We start from the raw sequence: 18,803 nt of genomic DNA on the forward strand, positions 1-18,803 counted from the left end.
ACAGAAATACAACAGTAATAACAGAATGGGGACGTGGCACTGATGGAAATGTCTCTAAAATGCAAATAATGTTTTTAATGGTGTAAATGCAATTGAATCCAGCATGTAGAATCACGTTTGAACACATGACATATATGCATAAAAAGTGAATATTACAAAGATAGAAATTAGAATTTAATGGTAAAATAAAGAAGGCAGACTTCACCAAAGAGGTGATGTGAGGTAATGAGGCATTATCGGTCATAAATGTAGAATTGTGCACAATTGTCTCTCACTAACAGAATATCTGACTTTCGTTTCACTGAAACCAGCGCACGTCAAGAACTAACAGCTCTCTAAAGTCTGCCTTTATACACATTTGGTTCCAAGTTTGCCTTTGTGTGTGTGTGTATATATATATATGTGTGTGTGTGTGTGTGTGTGTGTGTGTATGTGTGCGCGTGTGTGTGCGCGTGTGTATGTGTGTGGTGTGTGTATATGGTGAGTGTGTGTGTGCGTGTGTGTGTGTGGTGTGTGTGTGTGTGTGTGTGTGTGTGTGTGTGTGTGCGAGTATAAACTATTTAAAGCAAATTGCAGAACTTGGGGCAAAAACCATGGCGAGTCTGTCATCTGGAAAGCCAGCGTCCAGGCGTGCGGTGGTGGAGTCATCTGGCAGATTGCAGAGTAGATTTCCTGCATTGTGCTGAGTAGCTGTTTGAGGGGAAACGTCGCGTGGACACCGACTGAGATCCTGTCACACTCGCTGATGCTGAGGTCCCCTCCCTACGTGATATGGGGCGGGACAAACGCACACAAGGAAGACTAAAACCACACTCCTTTTCTGCTGGGCACATCTGGGCACATTTTTCTCCCATAAAAGTAAATGTGAGCAGGGGGGTTGCGGGGGAGGTGCTGACTCAGAAAGCTGCACCTTTGTGCTGGGGGTGAGTGCGGGGGAACTGGAGAGGCCCTCGCATCCGTTACACCGCGGCGCTTGGCTTTTATTTTTGGCTGCTTGGGTCACGCTCCTCCTTTGGTCTGTAGAGGAGCATTTGGGAATAAATATCTTCCCTTTTCCCTCCAAAAGCCGTATTGTGGATCGGATCTCTCGGGATTCGACTCTACAGGTCATCATCTGCCTGTGGGAGTGAAGAGGAGAAGGTTCTCACAGGGATGAACTTTAAATCAATAAGGGACACCCCTCCTCCTCTTCCTCCCTCCTCCTCCTCCTCCTCCCCTCCTCTCTCTCTCTCTCTCTGTCTCTTTTTTTTCCAGGGAAACACTAAAATTTAAAGCTACGTGGGGCGCAGCGAAAACACTGAGGGCTTTTCAGGCCCACAACAGTTTTATTCACTGTGTGCTCACTGGTCCAGCGTCATGTGGACATAAAACCGTGTAATGGGACATTGTGCAACTCTGTCACACCTGGGTGCTCTGCAGCGCCCCCTAGAGGTCTCTGGCTGCTGCAGTTAGCTGCATTGCTGCAGTTCACTCTGGATCGATCTATTTTGGGAAACAGCATGTTATTGACAGCATTTCAGATACATTGCTACATTTAAGGCTGGAAACACACAAACATACACATAAACACACGCATGAACACACACACACACACACACACACATAAACAAACACAAACGTACACACACACAAATATACATAAAGACATCAGACATCAAGAGAGAGAATAAAATTGAATCAGAATCGTGTGCTTTACATATAAAACAGGATCAACTGAACTATTGATAGTGGCCTGTTTTTGATAGAAGCACAATTCTGTTTTTCTTTTGCTCAGAGAAGCAAATTCTCATTCATCCACAGTAATCCTTTGTTAGTGACTTGTGGGAGGCAAGTGAGTACAAGCCTCATTCTAATGTGTGATGTTGAGAAAATAATAAAAGCAGATTAGATTAGTGTCTGCATTTCATCTGACTATGGAACTGAGAATATCACTCTGGGTTTTTTCGGGTTTTGATTTTTTATATTTTTTTTCTCTTCATTTTGTTGTGAAATATAGATGACATCTAGTGTCGAAACAAAAAATGAATATGTTAATAAATGGTTGTTCTTGCTGAGAGGGAAGGTGAGATTCCAGACTGTGGTAGCGTGGAAGTTTATCTGCAGGAACGGCTGGCGTTCCTGCTCATCTTGAACGGCTGGAGACCCTACTGGTACTGTGTCAGCTGTCTCACAGTACTGGTGGATGGTCTCCACATAGACAGAAATTACAGGGGAACCTGTCCCCTACCCGTAACGTCCCCTTCCTGGGAAAAAAAAAACATTTAATAAAATAATAGGCATTAAAAGAATGTGTGCAATTATAAATGAAAAACAAATTGTTTCGAAAGTTCACGTTTCCCATTCATGTCTCACAGTGGTTTGGTCCACTGCCTACCGTCCCTGAACTCACTGGTATGAGTGTCTGTGGAACAAGGAAGTATCAACTTTACAAAGGTTATTTTAAAACAAAGGAGGTGTCAACATGCTTCTTGACTTGATAGAGTAAAGGAACTTGTTCGCGTTCTACCTCACTGTTGAATCCTGGGTGTCCGTGAGGCAACCATCTTGGTCAGGGGAGCAATGTTTTCTAATGCATCAGTGTCTCTGCAGGCAGGAGAAACCCTTTAAAATCATTGCAACCTGCTGAATTTTCACATTTTTGATTTGTTACAAATACCAAATATGTATTTTTGATATAGGATACATGGTTCTCGTATCAAAAGCATTCTTTCTTTCCTTTTTTTTTTTAGATGGTGTCACAGGACACTCCCCCACGCAAGTCATACAATACGACCTGCCACGTGCAGGGGGTTTCACCTTATTTGTAAACCACGCCCTTTGTAATTGTATGCACCTGTACAGGATTTAATGTCTTGTGTCTTTTGTCTATTTAAATCTCTGATAGTGTGTGTACTGTGTTGGTCACTGTGAGTCTGCAATTGTATGTTAATACTTGTGTGTAGTCCTGGTTAAAACATTATTGTAGTCTGTGTTTAGTTAAATGTATACGTTATGTCTGTCCTTAATGCTGTGTGTGAGTGCCACTGTTATTCGTATATGAGGGCAATAAATGTCTCACTTTATCGAGGTAGTCTGTGTGTCCTGCTCCATGCCCTTCGGCACTCGGGCCAGCAGATTCGTTACAGATGGCAACAGTAATATTTAATATATGATCATATATACATTTAATACAATAACACCTTTGTTTTCCAATTCAGGCTTGCTCTTGAGACATTTGTCTGTTTATTAATTATTTATGATTCTAATAATTATTATTTAGGTAGGAATGACATATGCACCCATGATCTACAGACAGTGTTGGTGTTCAGTCATGTTCTGATTTTGTTCTTCTGGTTGTGTTCTCTGCTACAACCATGTCACTGAGTGAATATCTTCTCTTCTTGTCAGTCAAAAAAGCTGAATAGAGTAGAAAGACAATGTCCCACTCTCTAACACGACTGTAAAATACAGAAGTCTTAAGCCTGCTACGAATCTGTGAGTGCAAGTGAAAAATTCAGTATGTTCTCCAGTGAGTTTAAACCGCAGTATTCCTATCACATGAGGCTTCTGCAAATACCAAAATGTCACAACAATAATACTATAATGACCTTTATAGACTCATAATCATAAATGTTAACTTATTAATTAAAGCTCAGTGTGTCATGTTAAGCAAACATATATGTATTTTGCGCAAGATATCAAAACATAGAAGAAATGCATATTATGCATAAATTGGTTTTTTTTAAATGAGAGATGAGACTTTATTGAGTCCAAAGTGAGTTTCAGACAGATAAAGCACACAGTCTCTCAAACGCTCAATGTTAATTACTATTAACTATATGAATTACTATTCTATTAATTTAGTGTCTAAGTATTTTGGGAGGTGCTGGAGTAGCATTATGTGTTAAAATTATGCAATTAACAATTAAGCCATTAACAATTCAATTAACAGATGCTGTTGGTGTTAAACACAGACCGAGTGTCAGTAAGAGCTGGGATGTTGTGCTTCGGAAAGTCTGTAACAGTCACGTGGAAAGCAAGATATCAGCAGCAAACACAGGTACCTCATTTACGCTCACCATGGTGAAGACAGTTTTTTCTCCAACTGTCACCCTGTCCGTCTCTGTCTCAGTCTCTGTCTGTCTCTGTCTCTGTCTCAGTCTCTGTCTCAGTCTCTGTCTGTCTCTGTCTCAGTCTCTGTCTCAGTCTCGGTCTGTCCGTCTCTGTCTGTCTCTGTCTCAGTCTCTGTCTCAGTCTCTGTCTGTCTCTGTCTCAGTCTCGGTCTGTCTCTGTCTCAGTCTCTGTCTGTCTCTGTCTCTGTCTCTGTCTCAGTCTCAGTCTGTCCGTCTCTGTCTGTCTCTGTCTCTGTGTAACTCTCTATATATCTGTGTACGTCACCCCCATTTCATCCCTGTTTCCTGTCTACAGAACAGTCGATTTTAAGATGAACAAAATAAGCAACAAAGCCTGGTGCTGGGTTTAGGATTATGGTTAGTATTAGGGTTAGGATTAGGGTTAGGGTTAGGATTAACCCAGACTAATGTAAACAGGGGATAGGGTTAAACCTAACCTTCAGCCCCCTGCTCAGTGTCCTGTTCTGGGCCCTGTAATTAAGCGGCTGAATGACCGGACTCATTTGGGCGTGATTTTTGATCAGATCTCTGTTAGGTCTACTGTGGAGAGTTCACACTGACACTTCGGCTCTCTGTGCCCTCAGAACCTGAGAGCTGGAAGGCTCTGCTGTTCGTCTGTTAATGGCAGATAAATATACAACAATTGTACAACAAAGGCAGCTAAAGAGGTCTGCTCTTCTGAGTGATGACCCACGCGGCCGTGATTCGCTGTGGGGTTCTCTCTCGCCTCAACTTTTCCCTTTTCATCCTTCATTCTCTCCTTCCGCCATCCCAAAGAACAGCCCATCATGTTATTTCTCGGGAAAGATGGCTTTAGACTTTTATTCCCGCACAAGACTAAGTGATCACTATATGCATATTACCAATGTGCCTGCCCTAGCAGAAGCTTAATTGGATGCCCTGGTTTTGGTTTTCCATCTGATCCAGCTCACTTAAAAAACAAATTTGTGGATCATATTGCCAATATTAGCATTTAATGCAGGTGTAATCCTGTCTCCTCTCTAAAGAATGCGCTGAATTTCAGAGCAGGCAATATGCTGACATTTGCAGCCGACACTCACTATACAAATGCAAATGTAATCTTCCTGTCCTCCCCAGGCTCCTAATTATTCCCAGCTGCACTCCAGTCTGAGATAAAACCAGTATGTGCCCAGATTAGATCCCACCCTGACTGGAGAGCTCTCCTTCACTGAAACACCATCATTTAGCCATTTGTGGCACACGGGAAAACAGATCCGTGTCACCGCAGAGCGACAAGGAGATAATCCTGGTCTTAGATGGAAGGTCATCTGGGGAGCGTTAGGGGAGTAAATATCTCTCGGGTTTCAGTTTTATGGTCTGTGGAATGAAAAACTAAGAGGAAACAGAGGCTACGGAAAGGCAGAATAAACAGGCACTCGCACAGGGACTCACGAGTTCACTGTGGGGGAAGGGGGCAGGAAGCAGGGGATCAGGGGAGGGGCAAAGATCAAAGGGGAGGGGCAGACAGCAGGGGGAGGATGGGCAGCAGGGAGAAAAGCCACACACACACACACACACACACACACACACACACACACACGCACACACACTCACGCACACACACACACACACACACTCACACACACACACACACACTCACTCACACGCGCACACACACACACACACACACACACACACACACTCACACACACTCACACACACACACACACTCACTCACGCGCACACACTCACACGCACTTAGACTCACACCCTCACGCACACGCACACTCTCACACTCACACACATACATTCACACACTCACACACACACACGCTCACACATCACTGTCAACATCATCATCACCATCGTCTGATCTCATTTTACGCCACTTACCCTGCAGAGCTGGAGATGGTGGGTGCAGAGAGATTTTCACTGTAATCTGCACCCTCTCCCAGTTTATTCCAGGAACTGGTTCATTATCAACACGTCCAAGCACTTCATTAATCCTCAGATCTCTGAATGTATAGATTCTGGGGTTTGTTACAAACAAAATTTCCAGGTGCAGCATGAGCCCAGCCAGGGCTGAGAAGTGAAGCACATCACTTCACAAACGCTTCCCAAAGGCTTCCACAACACTTCCACAATGCTTCCCAAACGCTTCCATGATGCTTCCCAAACACTTCCAAAATACTTCCACAATGTTTCCATGTTGGGACAGTAATCACTAAAGGCCATGACTCCTCAACCAACACCTTTTTCATAAAGTCACATCAAACAGTGTTTAGTGGTATTTAGTTTTGCTCCTAGTGACTAAGCCCTGCTGATTTTCAGGAGAGGTTAAAAACTTGTTTGGTGGTGTTTAAATGTTGCATAAGTATCTGTGAGTGTCCCCGACAACAGATAAGTGCCTGTGTCCATCGCATGTGGTGTGTATCTTCATTAAGAGCCAATCAGAATCCAATTACAGCCCCTATCGGTGCCAATTAAGGCTGTTTGCATTTAAATGCTACTGTAGGGTGAAATACTTCCAATCACTGTGGTGGTTCATTATCACTCTGTGAGAGTCAGCTGATGGAAAATGAAGTGTGGCATGCTGGGGGTTTGAAATTCCCCCTGCTAAGCCCCCCAGTCTGTTTACCATAAACTCAGAGAGAATATGATTCCTGAGCAAATACAGCAAACCCCAAAATAACTCAGTGAAGGAGATGCAGTCCCAGGCATCCAGGGGCATCCAGGGACATCCAGGGACATCCAGGGACATCCAGGGACATCCAGGAAGACCTGCGTATGGATGCATTCATTTAAGGTGCAGGAAACTTTTCCTCCTGAATGACTGTTTAAGATTAAACAGTGGCCTGAATCCATAACCATGGGTCATGGGTTCAACATACCGTATGGTTCTTCCGAGACCTGCCTCTTCTATGGGCTCAAAATATGGTCCAGTTCTTCCGAGACCTGGATGATTTATCAGTGTTCGTGCTCCTAACTGCCTTCGGCCATGTCACCCTGGAAACTCATATAAATCTCTGAGTCACAATGGAGAAATTATGAGTTTCTATGTTTCAGGACATCATTACAGAATCCTTTCATTATGGGAGTGATGGTTTCCATTAATGATGTTTATAAAGGAACTGACAGAAGGGAAAAGTTGCATGGTCAACTAAAATAATATGTCCTCTTTATTCAGATGATTTGTATTAGTTGTTAACTGATAAACAGTTAACTGATGATAATAATAATAATAATAATAATAATAATAATAATAATAATAATAATGATGATGATGATGATGATGATGATGCTGCTGCTGCTGCTGCTGATAATGATGATGATGATGATGATGATGATGACAATGAAGAAGATAATAAAATCTGGCCTGTGCTGTGAGAGAATGGAACATAAGGACAGTGTGTTTGGTGTTCTGAGAGTGTTCTGTGTTCTGTGTTTTGAGTGCGTTCTGAGTGTGTTCTTTGATATGATTGTTTTCTGACTGTGTTCTGAGTGTGTTCTGAGAGTGTTCTATGTTCTGACTCTGTTCTGTGTTCTGACTGTATGTGAACTCAGCAGGACTCTCCCTGCCTGCTCCTAAGACAGGGATGTTTTATTCAGCCTGCCAGGCTGTGTGACCCTGTCCAATCCCTCTCAACAAACTCTGCTTGTTTCAGACTCATATGTTCCATCCCACATCATCATAAGAGCATCAGCAGCCTCTGTTATCCAGATCTGCTCAATGGCGGTTCCATTAGGGCTCTAAATATGTAGCACCGGGGACCTGGAGTGTCACACACGTCAAACCACGGCAGCCTAACAAATATTCACAGACAACACTATGGTTCTATCGATTGGGTCTGATGATATGTGTGTGTGTGTGTGTGTGTGTGTGTGTGTGTGTGTGTGTGTGAGTCTGTGTGTATGTGTGTGTGTGTGTGTGTGTGTGTGTATGTGTGTTTGTGTGTGTGTGTGCGTCTGTGTGTGTGTGTGTGTGTGTGTGTGTGTGTGTGTGTGTGTGTGTGTGCGCACGCATGTGTGTGTACCGTCTGTGGCTGTCACACTCACTCCTCTTCCAGGCCCTGATGGAGTATCTGCTAAGTGCTGGGTCCCCAGGACGCCCCATCTAGATGCTGAACTTAATCATAATGGCAGACAGATACAGCACAGGCCTGTAAGAGGCTAAATGGTAACTATGACACCCGGTGCTCATTTAATGTGCTTAGCTGCCATTGACAACAATCATCAGAAGTCTCCTTGAAGAGAAACACAGGGAAGGTGAACTGTCTCCCTCACTTCTCTCACTCATTCATCAACCGATGTTGGGGATGGTGTGCGGGTGGAGAGGGGGTGTCACAGATTACCCACATCTCTGCCCACACCCATGATAACAGTAAAGAAGGAGAAGAAATAGAAGGAATGTCTTCACTAGGAACAGGTATTTTGTTGCATCCATCTCAAATTAAGCCTGTGACTGATTAGCGTCAAATGCTGTGAAGTTTATGCATGAGTCTGGGCTGACCTAAGCTGGTGAAACCCTCCCACCTCTCCAGGGTGTAAGAACTGACTTCCGTTGTGTGTTTGAGTTGTGTATTTGAATTGTGTTTGAGTTGTTTGAGTTGTGTGTGAGTTGTGTGTTTGAGTTGTATGTGAGTGGTGTATTTGATTTGTGTGTGAGTTGTGTGTGAGAGTTGTGTGTTTGAGTTGTGTGTGAGTTGTATGTTTGAGTTGTGTGTTTGAGTTGTATGAGTTGTGTTTTTGAGTTGTGTTTGAGATGTGTGTTTGAGTTGTGTGTGAGTTGTGTCCTAAGGATAGCTTTACACGGGGATCCGCACTCTGAAGCTGGGCTGTAGATGACAGTGTAACTGGAGGACTGTATAAAATCCTCACATTCTCTCATTAGCATCCCACCATCCGCAGTGGCCTTCATTACCCATGCAAACCACAATGAACACAGCCTCTGAAAGTACTTAAATATTAACAATAAATATGTATTAATTGATGCTAATTATTAGATAAAGGTTCCTTTCCATTTTAAGTAAAGTTAATTGATCTTCTCCTAAACTGCACTGCTGTTCATTGATGTCTGATTGAGTTAGCCTTGGGGGAGACTGAGGACAGCACTCTCTGTTCCGCCTCAGGGAGTCTACTGTCTTTATGTCTCCTTAATAAACAGATCCACAGCAACACTGCACTGAAGACGCCACACACAGACTTATAAATAAATAGAATCTTGACAGAGTCGAGATACGTGTGACAAAACAGCACTTTCCAAAGGCACACAGTTAAAAGCCAAGTAAACCGATTACAAAGACTTATGGGTAAATAACATTAAGAAAAATATCACCCTTTCCTCTTCCCTTCCTGAACAAGTAATGGGAATGTGGGTAATGTTCTTACTGACCATCTCTCGCTGCCTTTCCTGATACGTTGTGTGAAGAATAATGTGGAAAGCTTTAGAGCTTTATGGGGACTCTGGGGGTTTTTAGCTGCAAAGATCTTCATTACATTCAAATTTGGCTGCTCTAAAAGAGCTGTAACCACACAGACGGGCTTCACCACCGGGGTGACATGACGCTCCTAATAGCCACAAATGCAAGAGGAAAAAAAAACACACAAGAGCAAGAAACAGAGAGAGAGTGAAAGAGAGTAAGAGCAAGTTAGCGAGAGAGAGAGAGAGATGGAGAGAGAGAGAGAGAGAGAGAGAGAGACTTTAAAAAGGTTTCACTGCATCTACTACATTGTGCGGTAAGTGCTTGTGGAGGTAACGAGATGAGTGTGTGTCATGTCCAAGGGTGGAGGGAACACATGTGATAGCTGCAGTGGCACCACTGGTCTTGTGCAGAGCTGGGAGTGTGATGTCGCCAAGTCCTCTCCAGAGCGTAGCCCAGCACAGCCCAGTAACTCATGCACCTACTGACCAAGATCTGTGGAGTCCCCACCCTCTCCAATAATTAAAGATGTGTTTTATTTCCTGAGAATTTGTGTAAGAAATGCAGGGATCAATTTTTAGATTGAGTAACAATGGCTCCTGACACAGTGACAAATGTAGGCCTGGCAAATAGCTTTAAAAAATGTAATAATAAACTAATAAAGAATGAATGATTATCACAATCCTTGATATTACTATTGTATTGTAATTATTTGTTCTATATGAGAATTACAATGGGATGTCTTTGAAAAAATAAAATAAATAATAAATCTTCAGTCAGAGTTGTGAGGAAATGTTCCTTTTGTCTATTTGAAGAACCAGAAAGATGAATGTTGAATGTTATTCACATACATCTTAGAGAGAGAATCATACTGAGTATTGGTTTCTTTATACTGAGTACTGGTTTCATCTTACTGAGTACTGGTTTCTTTATACTGAGTACAAGTTTCATCATACTGAGTACTGGTTTCATCATACTGAGTACTGGTTTCTTTATACTGAGTACTGGTTTCATCTTACTGAGTACTGGTTTCATCTTACTGAGTACTGGTTTCTTCATACTGAGTACAAGTTTCATCATACTGAGCAGTGACATGGTAGTCGGTGATGATCTTGTGTGTGTGTGTGTGTGTGTGTGTGTGTGTGTGTGTCTGTGTGTGTGTGTGTGTGTGTGTGTGTGTGTGTGTGTGTGTGTGTGTGTGTGTGTGTGTGTGTGTCAGCCACTACAGTTTGGGCGAAGCTTTAAGACTTGTGAGTGGCTGTGCTGTTTGACACCAATCTGCCACTCAGACCTCTCCAGCCTGCGCTGGTCTCCTGTTGAGGCCCTGATGGTGTATGAAACCCTGGAGGGTGAGTAACACAAACTGGTTATAACAACATATGATCTATAATCTCTACATGTCTAATAAAGTGGGTGAGGAGGGTATTAACGTGTTAGTGTATTAGTTATAAGACACTATTAGTTATAAGACATTAGTTATAAGACTTTGTTTTTAACCCAAATTGATAGCTTTATTTAGCCAACATTTATCCAGATCCAATACCAATGAGAAATGTCACTGCGAGTCACTAAGCACCGTTAGACACGATCACTCTGCCACAGACATCCTGGGACTTGGTTTAATAATGAATTTAATAATTAATGTAATTAATTAATTTAGTAATTATCTAGTCAACTCAGTTCTGGTGGCAACATCTTGTTATAGCAGTCAGAGTGAAAACATTTCTGGGGGAAACCAGAACCATAGCATCAAACAGAGCGAGCTCGGGGGATGTTCCACTCATATACACCCACTCACACACACACACACACACACACACACACACACACACACAGTATTGCACTGCACGGGTAGTTTCCTCACTCTGGTGTGTCATGACTGATTGCACCCGTGTTGATCTGATTTACGTACTGACACATGCCAGCTTCACTGTGTGTATTAAAGTGTTTCAGGTTAAATTCAGCTTCAAGGGCATCTGACTCCTATGTCCTCCTATTATCACTGTTCTTGGTTTAGAGTAGTTCTTTCTAATGACAGTAGAATATTCTGACACTACACAATGATCAAATCAAGCAACCTCATCTTCATGGCTGAGTGAAAATCTGTCATGTGTGTAAGCATTAGTGTAATATATTAAATAATGCTACCCTTCTCAAGCACTATATTACATGTATAAAACATGTTTTCAGTAAAAAAAAAAAAAAAGTTTGTTTATATTCTTTCTCAATATGTGCTGATAATTGTAATTAATTAGCACTTTATAATTGAAAATCGCAAAATGTAGCTTTTCATTATCTTATTAGCATTGTTCAATTCAAAAAGGTGCAACCTGGTACACCAAAGTAAAAATATTTTGTCCTAAGAGGGACACAAACTGTAGGGTTAAACAAACCTGGACACTGTTGCCCTTTCACAGAGACAAAGGTCTGCTTCTGTTTCCCAACTCAATATAGTGGTCTTTTAAGAGAGAGAGAGAGAGGGAGAGAGAGAGAGAGAGAGAGAGAGAGAGAGAGAGAGAGAGAGAGAGAGAGAGAGAGAGAGAGAGAGAGAGAGAGTGAAAGAAATACAGACAGACAAACTTCCTAATGATGTCTTCCAGAAGTTGAGATTTGGTTTAACGTCAAGACTTGGAGTGTTTGTGTGATACAAGGAACATTCTGCTAAATAAACAAATGACAACTCCACCAGTATTATCTTACCTGTCAGTTATCTTACCTTAATGGTCAGTGGTGATGTTCTTTTTGCAAACAAGTTTATGAGAGATGGAGAATCCTACTTAATAAAATTGGCATCATGGATCAGAGATTGCTCTCATTTAATTCTGCTTCATTTGAACTTTCAGATTATTATATGACATAAAAATGTCAGACAAAAAGCAGTCCAACAGATCCCCAGAGCACCCTGCCTGGAATAGAGCCACTGGGACATGCTCCTACAGCCCAGCTGAGGCTAACCACAAAACCCGGGCTGGATTCAGCACCCGCAGGTGTTTGGGTGGAGCGGGGCGGGTTTGTAGTCGGGGGCCATGTCAGCTGTGAGGCAGGCATGATTTAGATTTTTTCAGATGGACTAGACTTTGGTGATGGAAAATGACTCTAGGGACATGGAGTGTCACTTCTTTGGCAGGGAAAGAGCCTGAATTCCTGAGTGAGATGGAAAGGTAGGGACTAGAACATCCATGTTAGGAGTGACGAAGATACCTGGAAGGATAAGCTCAGTGGTTCAAGCCCCACTTTAGCCAAGTTGCCACTGTTGGGCCCCTGAGCAAAAGGCTTCAGGTGCTCAAGTTGTACTCAATCATAATTGTATGTCGCTTTGGATAAAAGCATCAGCTAAATTCCAGAAATGTAAATGTACGGACATGAATGGGAGGAATGGCCTCCTTTAATCTGAACCTGTGTTGGGAAGAACCTGTGTCGTTAGATTTCTGTGCCAGTCATGGAAGGTCAATAAACTCATTTAAACAAAGGGATCCTTATAACACTCCTGGTCAACCCAAGAGAGATGTCTGCATTGGTGAGGAATGTCTGGAAGGTCACTCTTTGAGAGATGATTCCAACTTCCACCTCTGACAGGACCAAGCACTTTGTCAGGGAGGAGACACTGAGTCTAGATGCACATTAAAATCCTCAGTTGTAGAATCAGCCCCAATCGGCTGTGACCAAAAGGCTTTCTGTGCCTGTCATGGCTGTGGTCCTAGGATATGTCAGTGGACACCGGTGCTGAGTAAAGCTGTCAGGTTGAAGAAGGTGACTTTGCAAGCAGCGCTCTCAGAGAGATCTGTGATCTCCTGACTCATTTGAGAGGTATCAGAGGGCCAGACAGGCTGCAGCCAAGGCAGGTGCTGAGTTGAATGCTCATTCTCTGGAGGAGTTTGGAGAGGCCATGCAGAAAGATGTTTGGGTGGCCCCAGAGGTGATTAGGCAAACTGTTCAACACCTCACGAGGGGAAGACACAACAGCACCCTCATCAAAGCTGTTCTGAGCAGGTGTGGGGAAGTGCTGACATCTACTGAAGGTATTTTGAGCAGTGGAAGGAAAACTTTGAGGTATTCCTCAAAGAACCAGTGGACAGGCCTGTATGTCATGAAGCACTGCCATAAACCAAAAGTGACTTAAGAGATAAAAGGAGAGACAAAGCAGAGAGATCAGGCAGCACACTGAGATTTCTTTCCTCAACTGATCTAATCTGTTAAACTTGATCCCAGTATCAAAGTTCACACTAACCGACTGCAGTATACTGCAGAATAAACTATTCTAGATGTAACATAGCCCAGCTGCACAGTTGTGTGTTAATCTGTTGGTGCAGATTGTCCCAATAGCTTGCAAGCTAAGGAACGCTCTAAGTACACAAAAAATGAACATCCCAGCAAAACACACCGCACATGGTTTCAAACAAGGAGTTTGGTGTTCAAGGCACAACTGAGGTTTCAGCATGTGATTTCTTCCCAGAGAATCATGGTTGACTCAGAAGGATTGGGAATCTCATAGAGATTCAGCCATCAGCAAGGTCTGTAAACCAGCAGCTTGTTAGCAGCTGAGGACTTGCTTGCTTGAATCATTTTGTTAAGTCAAATTTAACCTTGTTGTACATTACCGGAGTACACAACAAACACCTGATAACAGGGTGAAGCCTTCTTCTCTTTAAACTAACCAGCAGGTTGGTGATTGGCCAGAGAGCACAAGTTCTGGATTGAGTGACAGCACATGTATGCACATAATTTACTGTAACTGTAAGAACTCCCCTACCTGTGGAGGCATAAATGTGGGAAGTGATAAATGGTTGGATGTGCCTTGTCTCCATGGACAGGATACAGCACAGTTGAGGCTGCAGTGGTTTTTGGTAAAGAGAGTTAGAGGTGGCATCTCTATTATTAGAAGTTGACATCCTGACATCCTCTTACCATCTTCTGAGACCTTTGACACTTGAATGCTCTGCAGATGGGATGAAGCAGCTGGGATGAAGATTAGTTCCTCTAAATCTGGATTAGAGGTTAGCCCAAGAACTAACCGCTCTGTGCAGTCTATGCCCCCATGTTCTCCTATGGCCATATGGGTAGTGACCTAAATAAGATCACAAATAAAAGCAGAGGAAATTAGGTTTCTGCACATGTTTGATGGATTCTCATGCTGTGATACAGTGCTGAGCTCTGAAATCTGGAAATGCCTCAGAATTCAGCCACTGGAGTAGAGCCACTGGAATAGAACCAGTGAAGTACAGCCACTGGAGCATAGCCACTGGAGTAGAACCAGTGAAGTACAACCACTGGAGTAGAACCAGTGGAGTAGAGGCAGTGGAGTAGAACTACTGGAGTAGAACCAGTGAAGTACTGCCACTGGAGTAGAACCACTGCTCCTCAAGTCTGAGAGGAGCCAATTTAGGTGGTTTGGGAATCAAATAAGGTTGACTAGCTCCCACTACAGTTGTTCCAAGTACAACCCACTGGAAGGAGACCCAGAGGCAAACCTAAGACCTGCTGGAAGGATTATACCTCACACCTGGCCTGGGAGCATCTGGATGTCCCACAGGAGGAGCTGGAATCTGTCAGAGGAGATAGAAAAGTCTGGTCTGATCTTCCGAGCCTGCTACCACCTTGACCATCACCAGGAACAATGGAAAGAAGATGATAATGTTATGCTCATATTTAAAATTCATCTTCACATTTCTAAACTGCCCAGTGGCTTGTCCATGTCAGGCCAGGTTAAAATTCAACAGGACCATAACTGCTATCATTATTTAGCTACCTGTATGCACCTGGGCAATCTCTCTGATCACTGAATAATGTGTCAACTATCATGAAAATTCTCCATACAAAGAGATGTGTTGCTTCATGTGCATACAAAGTCATACATATACAGTTGAATCTGAAGCAGATTACAACATAGGTGTTCATATACATAACTCAAAGTTGGTCTAATTGATCACAGAGATTCCAAGATGCCCAAATTTGTATTCTGTACTTCTCAACCTTCACTTTGCAGGACCTGAAGGTCTGACAGGTGCTAAACTGCCTTTCAGAGAAACACTCCATCAGATTCCACTATAAGTCACTCTGTAGTTAGAAAGTGTTTGTGACAGTTCAGGATTCTTTGACAGATCTTTTGTTCTAGAGCAGCTTTCCTGACCATGCCTCCATCTCAAACAGATCAGATGAGCTTTAGAAGTTAGGAGTGCCTGATAGCTTTGACTGCAGCTAAATGATCCTCGCAGCCTGAATAGTTCTGAGAAAGCACTAAAGACAGTGCCAGGTGAAAGAGACAGGGGGACAACAGAGCCTCACATCCAAACACACTTTGAAGATTGCTAAAAACTTTTTTGTTTTTTCTGCACCTACCCCAGAGATTGTTTTCTTAGATACAGGAAAGTCCCAGGATATAAACTGCAAAATCAATGACCTTTCCATGAGGGGTCTTTAAATGTGACAGTTCCACCATCCACACAGCCATATACTCAAATAGATATTAATGGCAGAGGTCATAGTGTACAAATGTGCAAACAATCTTAGAGTCAAAATGTTTTTCATGAATTATTTTTGCGATGTGCGCTCTGGCTCTGTTCAGACTTTGAAGCAGAGATCTGAAGTTGCAGGGCTGCGGATGTGCAGCTTGATTTAGCAATGCTGCCAGTGTCAGAGACTAGCTACATACATCTCTCTCTGAGAAAGTCTGCACCTATCCTATAGGTGGACTCTTTGGAATAGGTCAGACTGAACAAAGCAGTATCTTCTACTGGAATGTGCATGGTACGGAATCTAACGCTGCAGTAAGTTTCAAAGGCTGCCCAGTCGGGAACTCTGAGTAAGAAGGGTATTTATACTGATCATCATTTCAGCACAACAGCTTTAATCAGACAGGGAAATTAAGTGAGAGGTAGCGTGGACGGGACTTTCCAGTAACCTTGGTGTGGGACTCGACTCGCTGTGCCCCGAATGCGATCCCAACTAATTAAACACGAGATACGGCATGAAGAGTGATGTAATGTTTGAGGAGCAAATCAAATCTGTATAACGGCATAACTCACTTAAGAACACATTACTGCCTCATTCAAAGACAGATGGGGGCAGGATGGGGGCAGTGGAGAATGCACTGCGGCCAGAGAGTCCTAACCAGATTAAGAAAGAACTCCTTTTCCTGTACATATCATGGCTGATGGATGAGATGGACTTCCATGCCCGGTACTGGGCCTTGGATTGTTCTTTCCCGGAATGTGTTTGCAATTGTTCCCGCTGATTGTAACACTTCTGTTCCCACAGCTCTTTAAAAAGAAACTTGATCCGCTCAGCCTGAGCTTACAGTCGGCAGTGCAGGCCTTTTAGCCCAGCCATGTCAGCCTGTGTGCTCTGTAGATGGTAGCCCACTAGGAGATGAAACAGATCGCACCTACGGGCTTGGACCGACATCGAGGTGAAATGGGAACACTGAAGGAAAAGTACTTAGCCGACCGGGTTAATAGATTTATGAAAGAGAATTTTGTAAGAGGTTGCCTTCCATGGGTTCTGTAGCTCTTGTCTCTGCTGAGTAACACATGACAGGTGTGGTTTCTCTGCACTGTAAAGAAACCAGTAAAGTGGTAAAGATTTTGTGCAAATATAATCCAAAAGATCTCAGCAGTCTGTGAAACAGGGGTCACCTGGCCAAAATTGGGGCCAGTCTTGGCTGAAATCAGCCCATCAGCCCTTTCCATCTTCCCTCCTTATCCCTCACCAACATGAGCCCCTCACATTGAAAACTCACACTTCACTGCATGCTTACCCATTACACATCAAGTCAAAGCCAGGAAGTCTGAAGCATAGTGACAGTGTTGTGTGCCAGTTCATAACCTCAACTATTTGGTGAATGTTTTGCATGCAGACAGTAATGTGGTTAAATGCTTTAGCATCTGGGTGTGTTCTTAGGGGTCAGGAGGACAGTGGGGATTGGTCCAGACGCACCCCTTGAGCATTCAGACAATAAAACAAGTTTTCTATTGAAGAAAACTACCAACTGAGCACAATGTATCCTTCAAGCTCAGCCTAAACCATGACTCTCACAAACCAAACCATGACTCTCACAAACCAAACCATGACTCTCACAATCTAAACCATGACTTTCACAACCTCACCCACGACTCTCACAAGTTTCCCAACCCCTCACAATCTAAACCATGCCATGCCTCTTCCAGGATTCTTCACTGTGCTCAGGAATGGGGTGTTTCCCTGCCCACCCCTGTGTGCTAACATAGTTATATGGGATTTTAGACCTATCCAGTAATTTAACTCAAACCAGAAAATTATTCTTATTAATCTCTCAGTCTTGATCTATTGCCTGTTTCCTAATGACTTTATGATGATGATGATGATGATGATGATGATGATGATGATGATGATGATGATGAAGATTATTAGCCAGAAAATGTTTGGTTAAAGCATTATATGTGTGAAGGCAACAACTGTTTTTTTCTTCCCTAACCCTGAAGTGTAAGTCACATTTCTGAGGTTATGTCTTCTTCTTAAAATGGAGTTAATAAAGATTTGCACATTTCTTTGGGCAGCTGGGGGTTAAATAATCCTCAGGGCTTTGTGTGGTTACAAACCTTCCCAGAGAAATGCACAATGCTTCCTACAGCAGGCCTGTGACACAAACGTGTTCAATAATTTCTTCTTATTATGCTGGAGCTGCTTGATAATGTGAGCACTAAGATAAGGGAGATATTTACTGTTGCAGTGGAGCAGATGACTGTTACATCATGAAAAAACTCATTTACCTCTAAATTCCTTGTCAAAGAGGGAGTTATTTTTAAAATGTCCTGCCTCCACAATCATATGCAAAATGGAGGATAAGAAAATGAATTACCTCTCATCAAGCATTCAAACAGCGGAGTGCAAAATTCCTGTGGTCTCGAGAATCGTCATCTGAAAAATAGAGTGCTTTTTTACATCCCAATCCCCCAGCGAATGGAGCATGGGGATTATATTCCCAGCCTTCTGAGGGACTGTTTGTGACCTACTTGAGGAGCACAGACGGGGACCAGGAACCCCACGTTAAATCACACTGTGGCTTAATCTCAGCGGGAGATCCAGAGAACCCACACTGAGGCAATACACATACACACACACACACAGAGCAAAAGGGAAAGAAAATCTGTGATTTTGTTGGCCTGTTTTTTCCAATGGAATAAAATAATCAGAGAATGCCTTTGTATGTGTTAGTATAGAGAAAAGTATTGCACTGAATAAGGATTTGTTAATGTGGATTTAAGAAACATAGTCTTTGCCTCCTTTGCATAGTGTCAGATGCCCCAGTTCCTAAACTATATGTTAAAATCATATT

Source organism: Electrophorus electricus, chromosome 21 (assembly GCF_013358815.1).
Source record: "Electrophorus electricus isolate fEleEle1 chromosome 21, fEleEle1.pri, whole genome shotgun sequence".
In the NCBI taxonomy this organism is placed as follows: Eukaryota; Metazoa; Chordata; class Actinopteri; order Gymnotiformes; family Gymnotidae; genus Electrophorus; species Electrophorus electricus.